This window comes from Bufo gargarizans, chromosome 10 (assembly GCF_014858855.1).
Source record: "Bufo gargarizans isolate SCDJY-AF-19 chromosome 10, ASM1485885v1, whole genome shotgun sequence".
Classification (NCBI taxonomy): Eukaryota; Metazoa; Chordata; class Amphibia; order Anura; family Bufonidae; genus Bufo; species Bufo gargarizans.
The window spans coordinates 7,268,208-7,282,777 of NC_058089.1; the positions used below are offsets into that span (position 1 = coordinate 7,268,208).

At 47.2% G+C, this 14,570-nt stretch overlaps 1 protein-coding gene across 2 annotated transcripts in view; it reads right to left on the minus strand.

Annotated features, from left to right (window-relative positions):
- Positions 1-14,290, minus strand: part of CD82 (CD82 molecule) — a 46,968-nt gene extending 32,678 nt beyond the window's left edge. Inside the window, exon 1 of one of the 2 annotated variants that reach the window (XM_044270361.1) lies at positions 14,145-14,290. The gene's annotated coding sequence lies outside the window, so the exon portion shown is untranslated. Of the gene's footprint in view, positions 1-11,037; positions 11,114-14,144 lie in introns of those variants that run through there. The other variant, XM_044270362.1, reaches the window with a different exon arrangement.
- Between the last annotated feature and the right edge of the window lie 280 nt (positions 14,291-14,570).

Consider the following 14,570-nt stretch of genomic DNA (forward strand, 5'->3'; position numbering starts at 1 on the left):
TTGCAAGTGCCAGAGGGAATTCAAGAGATAAAGGCGTTGCAATTTAAGCAATTGTCTAGGGCAGGTTTAAGAATTGTAGCAAAAGACTGTAAAAGGTAAAAGAAGAAGAAAAGTAAACAGTCTGACAAAACTGATACAATGTATCTCCCTATATTAGACATACCACAGAGTATTAGTTTTGCCCAAAAATCCACAGGATAGGTGATGATGATTTTGGGGTACTTACTTCTGGAACCCCCACCAGTTATGAGAACGAGGGGTCCTCTGTGTGCACATCAGCTTCATTCATTCTAGGTGATTGGCAAAGTGCTGCCTACACCAGCCCCATAGAAGTGAATGGAGTGGTGGACTGACATGCAGACTCCATCACTCTTGCGGGGGGGTCACCGTGGTCGCACCCCCAGTGATTCTACACGTCTCACCAATCTTGCGTGATAAGTCCAACCATATCTCCCTGAAGAATTTAGTAAGGTTAGAGGCATAACTTGAAGCTCCTAAATACTAATGCAACATCTGTTTTAGGACCCCCATGTATTTGTTAGGGATCGACAGATATCGATTTTTTAGAGCCGAAACCGATAACCTGTGAACTTTCAGGCCGATAGCCGATAACTTATACCGATATTCCCTATTCACCCTGATAGAGCTCTTTTAGGGTGAGTAGGATCTTACACTGTCCCTGCTGCCCCGTGCATAGTACACACAGCAGCAGGGAGGTGACCATGGAAGCCAGGGCTTCAGTAGCGTCCTGGCTGCCATGGTAACCGATCGGAACCGCAGGATTACACTGCTGGGGCTCCGATCAGAACTGCCACCAATGAAACTGCTATGCTGGCTGCTTGGCTCTGGGGAGGACACTCAGGAGGAGGCCGCTGCTGCCGTTCGCCGAGCACACTAGCTGAGACGGCGCAGCGGTAAACGCTCCCGTCTCTCCTCCTGCTTTAATATTAGTCAGACATTCATTGGTGGCAGTGGTACGGGCAGCTTCAGAGCCCGCTCATTTTATTGGGCTCTGCAGCGCTGCGTCATAGGAGGTAGGGATTCCCTCCATCCTTCTCCACTGATTCTGGCCACTGAACATGGTGGCTCGCGCCAAGCGCCATGTTTTCTCATAAGCGAGCAGCGCTGGACGCATTATCGGCAAGGTTAGATGCCGATACCAATAACTTTGAAAATCATGAATATCGTCTGAATATCCGATAATCGGTCGATCCCTAGTATTTGTGCCCCTTGAGGGCCTGGTGTCAGCCGCTACCTCTGCACCCCCTATATTCTTTCTAAGGTAAAAGCTACTCTCCCCCCCCCCCCCCCGACCTGTTAGTCACTAGAAAACCACTTTTAATTTGCACACAGTCACACGTTATAGACCCCTGTGCCACCCAGCCATGGAGCGTCCCACTATAATACAACCTTTGCACTAATTTTGCACCTCTTCCCCCTCCTACAAACCCCCTACAACCCCTACGATCATTCTCCAGTGCAAAAATAAAGTGGATTTTTATTGGTGACCCGTTGTTGCTGCCTCCATCTCTGTGAGGTGCCAGACCCGTCTGCTTAGAGGTCAGGCTGAGTTTACTTCCCCTTCAGGTAAAATTCCAGGTAAACACCCAGTCACGTGACCTTGCCGTGTGAGCGCGGCCCCCGTCACACACACCTGCATTTTCTGCAGAGACCCACAGACAGAATACATGGTGGATTACTGGGGGCACTGGGACTGGCCTGACGAAAAATGGGACAGATTTACCCCCAGGGTCAAGAACACTAGAGGGACATTGTACCAGCGACTGTGAAGGGCACAGAAATGGTGATAGATTTAGTCTGCACCAGTCCAAGGACTGCACGTTACCCGCTGAGTCCCCAGCACTTGTATCCTCTGACAGCCATTGTCTCCCCTAAGCCCCTTTTATCTCCACCCTCGCTGCTCCTCCCCAATTCAAGAGCTCTGGTTCCCATGCATTTCACAGAGTGGGGGCAGGGAAGCGAGCAAAGGAAAGCGATTCCCACACTGAGAATTCAATGACTACAACAGACTTTCATTACCGAGACAATTGTGACAAAACCTCAGCTGTGAAGTGTTAGGCCTGTATAGGTTTTCAGCCTCTGAATGTAAACAAGACTATTCTTATTCATTGGTAGCAAGTAGAGATCTTGAAAATAATGAAGAATTGAAGCAAGAAGTGTTAAAAAGTTGTAGAAAGTTAAATTAAAACTCGATTTCTACATAGGAAAATTTCAGTGAGCCCTCCAGAAGCAATCAGAGCCGCGTCAGCAGGAAAATCCCCATAAAGACTGGAGACTGAAGATTATAGGAATTTGGTAGGGTTTGCCTCCTCCGTTACCCCTGACCATGTCACCCCCGGACTTCCTTTCTCCATTTTCCATCCTTCTCCCTTTGCTCCCTGTCCTTCCTTTGTTTCCCTCCTTTGCTCCCAGTTCTTCCTTCCTTTCATTCCCTCCTTTGCTCCCCCGTCCTCCCTTCCCTCCTTTGCTCCCCCCCGTCCTCCCTTCCCTCCTTTGCTCCCCCCCGTCCTCCCTTCCCTTCCTTTGCTCGTCCCGTCCTCCCTTCCCTTCCTTTGCTCGTCCCGTCCTCCCTTCCCTTCCTTTGCTCCCCCCCGTCCTCCCTTCCCTTCCTTTGCTCCCCCCCGTCCTCCCTTCCCTCCCTTTGCTCCCCCCCGTCCTCCCTTCCCTCCCTTTGCTCCGTCCCGTCCTCCCTTCCCTCCCTTTGCTCCGTCCCGTCCTCCCTTCCCTCCCTTTGCTCCGTCCCGTCCTCCCTTCCCTCCCTTTGCTCCCCCCCCGTCCTCCCTTCCCTCCTTTGCTCCCCCCCCCCGTCCTCCCTTCCCTCCTTTGCTCCCCCCCCCCGTCCTCCCTTCCCTCCTTGGCTCCCCCCCCCCGTCCTCCCTTCCCTCCTTGGCTCCCCCCCCCCCGTCCTCCCTTCCCTCCTTTGCTCCCCCCCGTCCTCCCTTCCCTCCTTTGCTCCCCCCCCGTCCTCCCTTCCCTCCTTTGCTCCCCTCGTTCTCCCTTCCCTCCTTTGCGTCATGTCCTCCCTTCCCTCATTCGCAGCATTGGACTGACCCACCACCAGAGGATCCTCCGGTGGCCCCAGGCTTTGATACCATAGTGGGCCTTAAAGGTTCAAGAGAAAAAAATAATCATTTGTATGTTCCTTTGGAGATAATACATTTCCGCTAGGGTCTAATTTTTTAAATCAAAACCTCTAAGATTTTATTGATGATGTGGGGGTTGGGCCCGGAGAATATTTCCTCTGGATCCGCTCCTTTGCTCCCTGTCCTGCCCCGTCTGTCCTATTACCGTCCTGTATAACACTATGGCAATGGTTATAAGGACGGTAAGATTTCTCTTTAGATGAATCCAGCTTGGAACTACATTTACAACATGCCGGATTATCAGGATTTCCAGACTATTTGCACCAAAAAGATAGAATTTTATCCTCCATATGTGTCTAGAGAACATATCTGCCTCACAGAGCCCCGGATGGAGACCACGGGCCATTTCCATACGACCCCTCACACCTTCCAAGCAGAATAACGGAATGAAAAGTTTCAGGCTTGTTATGAAACCCATCAGCAGACGACGCTCCGCAGAAATCTAGAGACAGCGCCCGTCCACTCCAGCTGTAATATGGACAATTAGGCTGCGGAGCGATTGAACTTAGAAATGGAAAATCTCTTAAAAGTGAGACGTTAATACACCAATAAATAATGCATTTTATATACAGAAGAGGGGGAGGGGAACCCGGGAACTATGGGGTGGAAATCACAGTTCTGCAGTGTTCAGGAAGAGATACAAATGGTGACAAGAGTAACACGCAATAGAAGACAAAATGACACGTTCTGCATGTGATTTAACACTTTGATAGTGTCCCCCCCCCCCCCCATATTACACTGGTACATCCTACTTAACTATCATCATATCATGTGGAAGGCACAAGATCGTATCAGTGTGTTATCTTAAAGGGGTTTTCATGTTTTTTTTTTTCTTTTTGCAAATCAAATGTCATTGTATAATAAAAAGTTCTCCAACTTGTTTTAATTTCTCACCATTTTTCAAGATCTCTGCTTGCTGTCAGTGAATGGGCAGGTTCTTGTTTATATCCAGAGGCTGAAAACCTGATCACATTTTAGGCCATGTTGCAAATTCACTTGTCAACCCTAATCCATCCCTCCACCCCCCCACCTTGAGACATGAAGCCCCCCCTCTTTTCCCTTCTTTACCTTTGTTGGCCACAAAAGACTCAACTCCATTCCAACTAAGGAGACAGCGAGGCCATGTACAGGGTGACACCATCCCTGTGGATGAGGTCAATCTGAACCTCCTCTTTACAGGCTGCACCCTTCAATACACCCAAAATACATATACAGCCGTGGCCAAAAGTTTTGAGAATTACATAAAATATTGGAAATGGGAAAAGTTGCTGCTTAAGTTTTTTAATAGCAATTTGCATATACTCCAGAATGTTATGAAGATGATCAGATGAATTGCATAGTCCTTCTTTGCCATGAAAATTTACTTAATCCCAAAAAAACTTTCCACTGCATTTCATTGCTGTCAGTAAAGGACCTGCTGAGATCATTTCAGTAATCGTCTTGTTAACTCAGGTGAGAATGTTGACGAGCACAAGGCTGGAGATCATTATGTCAGGCTGATTGGGTTAAAATGGCAGACTTGACCTGTTAAAAGGAGGGTGATGCTTGAAATCATTGTTCTTCCATTGTTAACCATGGTGACCTGCAAAGAAACGCGTGCAGCCATCATTGCGTTGCATAAAAATGGCTTCACAGGCAAGGATATTGTGGCTACTAAGATTACACCTCAATCAACAATTTATAGGATCATCAAGAACTTCGAGGAAAGAGGTTCAATTCTTGTTAAGAAGGCTTCAGGGCGTCCAGGAAAGTCCAGCAAGCGCCAGGACCGTCTCCTAAAGTGGATTCAGCTGCGGGATCGGAGTGCCACCAGTGCAGAGCTTGCTCAGGAATGGCAGCAGGCAGGTGTGAGCGCATCTGCACGCACAGTGAGGCCAAGACTGGAGGGAAGATGGCCTGGTGTCAAGAAGGGCAGCAAAGAAGCCACTTCTCTCCAAAAAAGGGACAGATTGATCTTCTGCAGAAAATATGGTGAATGGACTGCTGAGGACTGGGGCAAAGTCATATTCTCCGATGAAGCCTCTTTCCGCTTGTTTGGGGCATCAGGAAAAAGGCTTGTCCGGAGAAGAAAAGGTGAGCGCTACCATCAGTCCTGTGTCATGCCAACAGTAAAGCATCCTGAGACCATTCATGTGTGGGGCTGCTTCTCATCCAAGGGAGTGGGCTCACTCACACAGCCATGAATAAAGAATGGAACCAAAACACCCTCCATCAGCAACTTCTTCCAACAATCCAACAACAGTTTGGTGAAGAACATTGCATTTTCCAGCACGATGGAGCACCGTGCCATAAGGCAAAAGTGATAACTAAGTGGCTCGGGGACCAAAACGTTGACATTTTGGGTCCATGGCCTCAAAACTCCCCAGATCTTAATCCCATTGAGAACTTGTGGTCAATCCTCAAGAGGCGGGTGGACAAACAAAAACCCACTAATTCTGACAAACTCCAAGAAGTGATTATGAAAGAATGGGCTGCTATCAGTCAGGAATTGGCCCAGAAGTTGATTGAGAGCATGCCCTGTCGGATTGCAGAGGTCCTGAAAAAGAAGGGCCAGCACTGCAAATACTGACTCTTTGCATAAATGTCATGTAATTGTCGATAAAAGCCTTTGAAACGTATGAAGTGCGTGTAATTATATTTCACTACATCACAGAAACAACTGAAACAAAGATCTAAAAGCAGTTTAGCAGCAAAACTTTGTGAAAACTAATATTTGTGTCATTCTCAAAACTTTTGGCCACGACTGTATATGCCCCCTGAATATAAAACCCAATTACTTAATATTAGTTAGTGAAAAAATAGCATCCCTATTCCTACACGACCATACCCAAGTGAACTCAACTACATCGAAGTCCATGTAAACTAACTTGCATCTTCAGTTTTACTCGGACAGTGAACTTTTTGGAATTAACACTTCAGCTCCCACCCCCACATCAGCCTAAGAAGTAAACACAATGCCAGTCTGCGGCAGGACGTGTTTACATATAATTATCATTCTGAAGATAAATTTAGATGTGAAGTAACACACCCTTCATGGAGGTATTCTGGCCTGGCACCATGCCCGCTCTGCAACAGTCACAATGCCGTAAGACATCCAATAAGCGAGGAAAGGTGTTGTCCATCGGCGGTATTAGGATCACTGCAAAGTCAAAATTATTTACCCAACTTCACAATGAGCAAACAGAAGTAATCAAAGAGGAACCGGCCCAAATTCCCTCACATAAAGGGGTTGTTCTGTTTGGTGGTGGTGGGGAGCTCACGGTGCTAGAAGCCCCCTCTGATCAGTTTTTTACTGGAGATAAGCCGCATGGAACTTCATAGAAACTAATAAAGCTTCATTGTATCCAACAGGGCTGAGAACTATGCTCAAGTTAAAAGAAGTTTTCCATTTTATTTTGTAAATAAATTGTAATCTTTGTATAAGAGCTCTGCTTGCTGTCAGTCAATCAGGACATATGTATTCATTTCCAGAGGCTGAAAACCCAAAATGTTTGCACTGGAACTTTTTCTACAATTCTACAGATTGATAGATTTTATCTGCATTGATACAATGTAGCAAATCATTATTTCTGTGCCATATTTAGCACATAGGGACTAGTCTTGTCCCAATATCAGGATTTGCAGACCATCAGGTTCTGGTCATCTCCAGCTCACAGGACCTTGAATTGAGGAGCTTGGACACATCTAGGCTTTTCTTCACCCGGGACAAAAATTTGCTAGCCCACACTGGCAGAGTGGCTTATCTGCACCCTTCCTGGCACCCAGTGCAGATGCCAGAGGGGCATGCCCAAACTGGAGTGAGTGGTGTTATTAAAGAAGTTAAAGAAGTCACCTGATGTAAAAGTTTTTGTCCACACCTTCATCACTTCTCCCTCATTAGCTTTTAATGGAATAAATCTAGATTCCTATCCCTTCTACAGGATGGAAAACAGGATCAGGGGGTCAGCCAAAGCCATCACAGAGTTCGCAAGGGGGGAAAGCAACCACATTCCAATAGATCAGCACTAGTTCTTCCCTAACTTTCCCTATCATTGTGCCAGATGTAACCTTGTATCTACCCAGGGATAGTACCGCTTAAAGAGCAATTCCTTTGTAACTGTAGAGTTAGATTTGGTCACAAGTTCTCAACAGCGGTCAACAGTTTCTAGCCTGGCCATCTATAGTACTGTGTTGAAGGTAAAAGCATGGTGGACCAAAGAGGAAGAAGCCCCTATGCTTGCATATTAGGGAAGTGCATATAAAACAATTCCATAGTATACTCTTATTATCAAAATAACTGAAAATTGAACACTTCCCCTCCTGCTGATCGCTTCTCTTCGCTGTGATCAGCTCATCAGGGGGAACCAGCGGGATTGTGAAAAGTGGAAGCTCCCTATAAAAGCTGTCCCTGTGTTACAATAATAATGAATTATCTCTAGCCACTCATGAAATAGAAGTGAAATGTAGGAATTCTCACATTTCTTACATAATTATGTGGAATGACTGTCAAACAAGCTTTCCAAGTACATAAGACAACAAGTAACACAGGTTGTCACGGTCACATGGAAGAAGCCACACCTAATAAGACAATGCGTCACTAAATAACCAAACAAATATTTCTCAGTCTCTGCATTATACAGTGCATAGCATTACTTATCCTGTACTGATCCTATACAGCCTGTATTATACTCCAGAGCTGCACTCACTATTCTGCTGGTGCAATCACTGTGTACATGCATTCCATTACTTATCCTGTACTGATCCCAATTTACAGCCTGCATTATACCCCGGAGCTGTATTCATAATTCTGCTGGAAACACTTAACAAGTCTGTTGATAGAAATTCCCAATATGCAGGGAGCAGTTTTTCCTCCAATAGATTACTGGTTTTATATAGTGCAAATCACCACAGCAAGCTCTGTGCCAATTGACAGGCAGCATGCAGAAGTTTTTGATTGCAGCTCTGGATGTGACTAATGTATATCGTAACTTAGTTGAATGAACATTTTCCTTCCTCTGTTTTATTTCCATTAAAAACCCACTACCGCTATATACTGAAATCATGATATTGCTACAGAGTGTCATAACGTTCGCTACAACTACAGTCCCCACCATTTCCTCTCGAGGACGCCCACGTCACCTACATGGTCTTTACTGTAAAAGGAAAAAAAACCTCCCACTAAAGCCAAGGTGTGACACAGAGAGGCGGCCAGGATGTCATTGTGAGAAAACCATGTGCATAGGAAACAATGGAACTAGAGAAGAGAAATACTGCATCACATCTCAGCTGAACCCATAAGGCTTGTCACCCAACTTTCCAAGACTCCTGAGTGTCACCTCCTCATCCCTGTCCAGATCTCTGCATATCTGGCAAAGCAGAGTGACAACCCATGTGGGGGCTGTTCTGTCACACTGCTCGTCACCCAGCTTTCCCAGAAACAGATTTGTAAAAGGGGTGGGACTCGCCCTTATGTGGAGAATCAGGGTCCCTCAATGTTAGCAAGCCTGGGAGTTATGGAAACGGCCAAGAGCGCCCTGTTTTCGTGAACCTGATGGAAGTCAATATGGAGAACTGTGGTCACGCGTGGTCACCTGGATGTGGCGGCCATCTTAGAAGGTGGGACGGTGATCAGGGACATGTTGTGTCTAGAAGACATTTATGTCTAGGGTAGGAATACCCCTTTAAGACTTATTGGCTGGAGGTGTTCCTTGAATGGATTTGAAAGGCCTTTTGTGAGATGTGACACCTCCGGCCGATAGTCCGGCTGATAGGTGTGATATTAAGGCCTCATGCACACGACCGTGCAGTTTTTTTGCGGTCTGCAAACCGCGGATCCACAAGAAACAGAATCCACCTGTGTGCCTTCCGCAATTTGCGGAACTGAACAGACGGCCCATTGTAGAAATGCCTATTCTTGTCCGCAAAACGGCCAAGAATAGGACATGCTATATTTTTTTTTTGTGGGGCCACGGAACGGAGCAACGGATGCGGACAGCACACGGAGTGCTGTCCGCATTTTTTGCGGCCCAATTAAAGTGAATGGGTCCGCATCCGAGCCGCAAAAACTGCGGCTCGGATGCGGACCAGAACTACGATCGTGTGCATGAGGCCTTAGGGTTCTACTTCTGGGAACCCTACTGATTAAAATGGAGGGCCCCCCTCATCTCAGCACCCCACGCAGTGACTTTGGTAGACATGCGGCTGGGTCTGGCACCATTCACCCCATTCTGCTGATCGATGAGTGGAGAGGCCGTTAATGTAAACCCCAGAAAACCCCTAAATCATGTGTGTTTTATGAAGACTCATGACTGAGGGACTTTCCACGCAGGAAGATTTCCCAGAAAAATCCTCCTGATAACGTTTCATAATAATAATGATTGCTCAATATTACTGACGTTTCCAGGAAACGCCTTGGAATAGGGGATGAATGTTTCACTGGTGGGGGTCAGACCTCCAGGACCCCCGCTGATCCACACCATGAAGGGGTCCCCCTCATTAGGGCGGATGTGCCTATGAAGGGGACACAGTGCTCGCAGGAGTGCCACTTCTTTGTGTCATTATTGGGGGGGGGGGGGGTCATCCAGGAGGTCAGACCCTCGTCACTAGCCCTAGAGAACCCCAAAGACGAAGCAAAGAAAACAGTTCTGCGTGTGTCCGAGCCATACATTTATAATGCAATCCTTTACTCCAGCAACAATAGGACAATAGTAGATTTTATGTCCCATTTTCTTTTGTGCGGTCTTCAAGTAGACGTCTGAATTGTCAGAGCTCACAAAAGAAAATGGGATGTAAAAATTGACGATTGGGCCTGTGTTAATAAAGTTTATTGATGAAGCAAACACGTTCTACTATACTGGGCCTCAACCATATGATCTTGTCGCCCATAGCAACCGATCAGCGTTCAGTTTTCCTTAGCAGCTTAGAAAACAAAACCTGAACTTGGCTGGTTGCCATGGGCAACAAGGGCAGTCTGAATACACACAGGGCCTTCTTCAATAAACTTTATTGATACGGAACCTGTTTGACAGGAAAATAAAATGATTGGTTAGGTCTAAAGTCTATGCCCTGCACTAAGGGTCATGGCGCTCGGCTTCCTATTAAAATGGCTGATTAGTTTATTTTATTACAAGTTAATTTTTAACCGTCAGCTTGGAGCAGTTGGTTTACTAGAGCCTGGTGACAACACTGTGTATTAGGCTGGGGCTCCATGCTAGATTTGGACCCAGTCAGTTGCCTTGGGTGACTATTTGCCCTCATGAAGGCGGCCATACACTTTACACAGCTGTCGATTCATCCAGCCGACAACTGTTTTTCCTGACTACTCCATATACGTGTACGCCGAGCTGAGCATGCATGTGTTCTAAATAATAAGGGGGAAGAAGCCGCTGCCATACTCCTCTATCTCCTCTCTGAACAAAGGGATCAGACATGTTGAAATCCAACAGCCCGATCCTCATCTCTCCTGCCATCTGCTCAGGACCACGCCGTATACATTAAACCAGTGATCAGCAACCTCCGGCACTCCAGGTGTTCTGAAACTACAACTCCCAGCATGCTTCACTCACTTTTATAGGAGGAAGAACAGCAGAGCATGTTTGCATGCTGGGAGTTGTAGTTTCCCAGCAGCTGGAGTAACGAAGGTTGCTGATCCCTGCATTAGATGGTCGGCCGGACGCGACGACGTTCATCTGGCTGGTGTAGGTTTCAGTTATGACTTGCGCCAGTTCTCTTGCGTAAAGTCGCAAAAATGTGTGACTTTTGCACAACAGTTCTTACATGGTTAGTAAATGACCCCCAAGGGGGCTGTACGGGTGGCCACAAAGCTTTTCTAGGAACGGATATGCTGGAATTAAGCTTTTAGCGACATGGGGGGCTATCGATTTACGGAACATACCAGCGTCTGATGCTCGCCCTCTAGGCACGTGACTGGAAGACTGTGATTGCAGATCCTCCTGTGACTTCAAGGAATGAAAGAGAAAGAAGTCCACCCTCGTAGAAACAAGCAGCAGCTGCTGGGGGTGTAACCGGACACCGCGTCCCAGGACGCAGGTAAAAGGCGGGGCTTCCCCAGCTCAGGTAAACGAGGGGGGGGGGCAACTCACTAATAACCCAAGGTCGCCGGGACAACCTGCACCTACGGCAACATCTGACTTTATAGAATACAGGATAATGTAGGTCAGGGCCACACTTGTCCTACCAGAAGTGACCTGGTGTGAGAATGGGGGCGCACTTAAGCAGCTTTATCTGGTTCTGCTGTAAATGTATTTATAGTAGCAGCGCTGTACATTGACTGCAATCACTGTCCCCAGGAGCTCACAATCTAATCTTTCTATTTTGTGTTACAGGGAGAGAGCGTGCAACCACCATAGAAATCCTCCTCTGGCCCAGCATGAATAGAGTCAGAGTGCCCCCATAAATGTATCCCATGGTGCCCAACCAAAGGGCGGCACAGCTTCTGGATTATCAGATACGATGGGTTAACAGACAGCGATAGAGAAATACAAAAGGAACCGTCCTGTGCTGGATTATTCTGGACTCCATAGTTCAGTGTGTGCAGCATCACCCCAATGCTGCACCGCAAGATCATCAGTCATCGGTCACGTTACCCGATAGGTGCCGGATTATCAAATGGCCATAGAAAAAAAAGTGCCCAAATAAAACAGGAGCACAAAAAAAGTGTTCCACGGCTGGATTATCAGATATTCTGGATTATTGGAAGCTGGATTAAAATAATTCTACAGAATGGAGGGGTCCTGTACTTTCCCTGTATGACCTGGCCCTCTCTGGATGAGTCCTGAGGACATAGCTGGGAGCGGCCAGGAATCTGCTGCGATTCCGAAAATCGCTACCCTAGGAGCATCACAAGATAAAGCCTGGAGCTATTTACTAAACTAACAGCGTGCTGCAGAACGTCCTCCTCCCCCCAAATATCTACACAGATCAACAGGACCCGAGAGGTGCCGGATTATCAAATATTCTGGATTATCACAGAAAAAACTAAACAGCATAAATCACAGATCCACCGACCGATCTAACCCAGAATGCTAACAATGGACCGTAAATAAAATAAAAATAATAGGATTCAGTACTATTGCATAAAATTCCTTTAATCCAGAATTTGACAGTCATCTCAAAAGTAGCTGAATCTCCCCTTCAGCCTAGCAGCCAGCACCTGGGAGCAAACCACGATAAGGCTACAGAAATTCAGGAATTTTACAAGACGGAAGACTGCACAGAAAGAGAAGCAGCCGGCATCTGATCATCCAGGAAGGCCTCATGCACACGACCGTGACGTTTTTTTGCGGTCTGCAAAAAAACGAAAGACGCCTGTGTTGCCTTCCGCAATTTGCGGAACGGAAGGGGCGCCGGCAATATAAATGCCTATTCTTGTCCGCAAAGCACGGACAAGAATAGGACATGTTGTATTTTTGTAACGGGGCCGCGGAACGGAGTGCTGTCCGCATCTTTTGCGGCCCCATTGAAGTGAATAGGTCCACATTCGAGCCGCCAAAACTGCGGCTCGGATGCGGACCCAAACAACAGTCGTGTGTATGAGGCCAAAGTCTGATAATCTGGCACTTCCTGAACATGATCTTCTAGAACAGGGATCAGCGACCTCTGACACTGCTGCTGTTCTGAAACTACAACTCCCAGAATCTTTCTTTTACTTCTTTTGGAGTTACAAGAACAGCTGAGCAAGTGTGCATGCTGGGAGTTGTAGTTTCACAGAAGCTGGACTGCTGAAGGTTCCTGAACAGGATCTAGAAGCAGAACCTCTTTGTGACATCATCCACCAAACCTTTCACAAGACATTGAGTGGTCGTGGGGTTTCCCCAGTTGCTAATCATAGTTCAAGGAGTCGCCTCATCTGCGGAGGGGGTCACTGCAGTGTCAGGGTGGAAACCCCCTTTAGGGTATATTCTCACCAGGCAGTCATTTCTGAAAAACAGTTCCATTCACCTACATCATGGATTCCTGCAGAGGATTAGATGACTAATTCGGCTCTGCTGCACCTAGATAACCAAGTAGATTTATACACACCTATAATATGTAAATACACAGATACAATGTATCAGACTGGGCATAGTAACCCTTTAAAGCCTGAAATTAGACCTTCAGGTTGATTTAAAGGGAGTGCTGGAGATTTTAATATTGATGGCCTATCCTCAGGACAGGTCATCAATATCAGATCGGCGGGGTCCGACACCCAGGACCCCAACCCATCAGTCGATTTAAGGAGCCGCAGTACTCAGGTGAGTTTAATTGGTCACATGGCCTAGGTGCAGCTCAGTCCCATTTACATGTATCCATTGACTTTAATGTGTGTCCTGACAGGGTCAGTGGTGACCCCATGGGAGCACGCCCTATTTTTTTTCTCCATGATTACGGATCCCTCACGCACATTACAGTCTATGGATCCGTGAAAACTACGGACGCGACACATGCCGTCGGACAAACGGACCAAACTCAAATCCTTCATGGACCTGTTCCCGGCTCATTTTGTCATGGAAATTAAGTGGTTAAAAGCCATCTGACACAAAACACATCAGTACTCTGCGCTGAGCTAAATGACAAACTCAGCTCTGCTGCAATTGTAAGTTGCTCTGTCAGGCCAGCTCCAGCTCAAACAAGCATCCCATAGGACTCAGGTCTAATTAAGCAGCCCCCCAGCAGTGTGTATGCAGTGTCCACAGGGGTAAAGTACACGAGATCCATGGCAGTGCACAGATTTGATTCCGCTCCAGCAGCTATTGCAGACGTGTCCACTGCCAGTGCTGGGAACATGCTGATCTGTGCCCTGTGTCCCTGCTTGGATCAGACACATATGAGAAAGAACACATGGGGAATAAGTGCAGGGCACAAAGACTAGACTGTAGACACAATGAGATCTGGAAAAGGAAGTGTCCCTTTAAATCCCTCCTCCCATTGGCCCCATATTATAGCAGCAGCTGGAGGTCTCCAGAGGACCTGTAGCTCCTACTACTTTCCTTCCCCGGTTACCTGAGTTTCTCAGCGACTTTTCAGCCTTCTCTGCGCCTCTTGCAGTCAGGGATCCTACTTGGAAGCTGCCAGCAGCTGCTCTGAGCAAACTTTTCTGACTGATACAATGTCCACAGCAGCAGGGACTACAGGGGGAGGGCGCTGCACTGCCACCTGGCGGCCAAGCCCTGACTGACAGCCAGTCGTCAAAACGCAGCGCCAGGGATTTTGTTGCTGGGGGGTGGTTGTCTGCGCAGTCAGTTGTCCTGAAATGTCGCAGTCCTTGTGAGGTTTAAGGGGTTCAGACCGGAGGGGAAACTTATTTACAAAAATTAAGGGAGCACCTGGGACAGGTTTCTGTGCGACATTTAACTGGGTGCATGCTGTACTGCTGAGACATATTTCACTGGGTTTACTTTGTCAGCTCCTTGTCCCCCTTGTTATTTT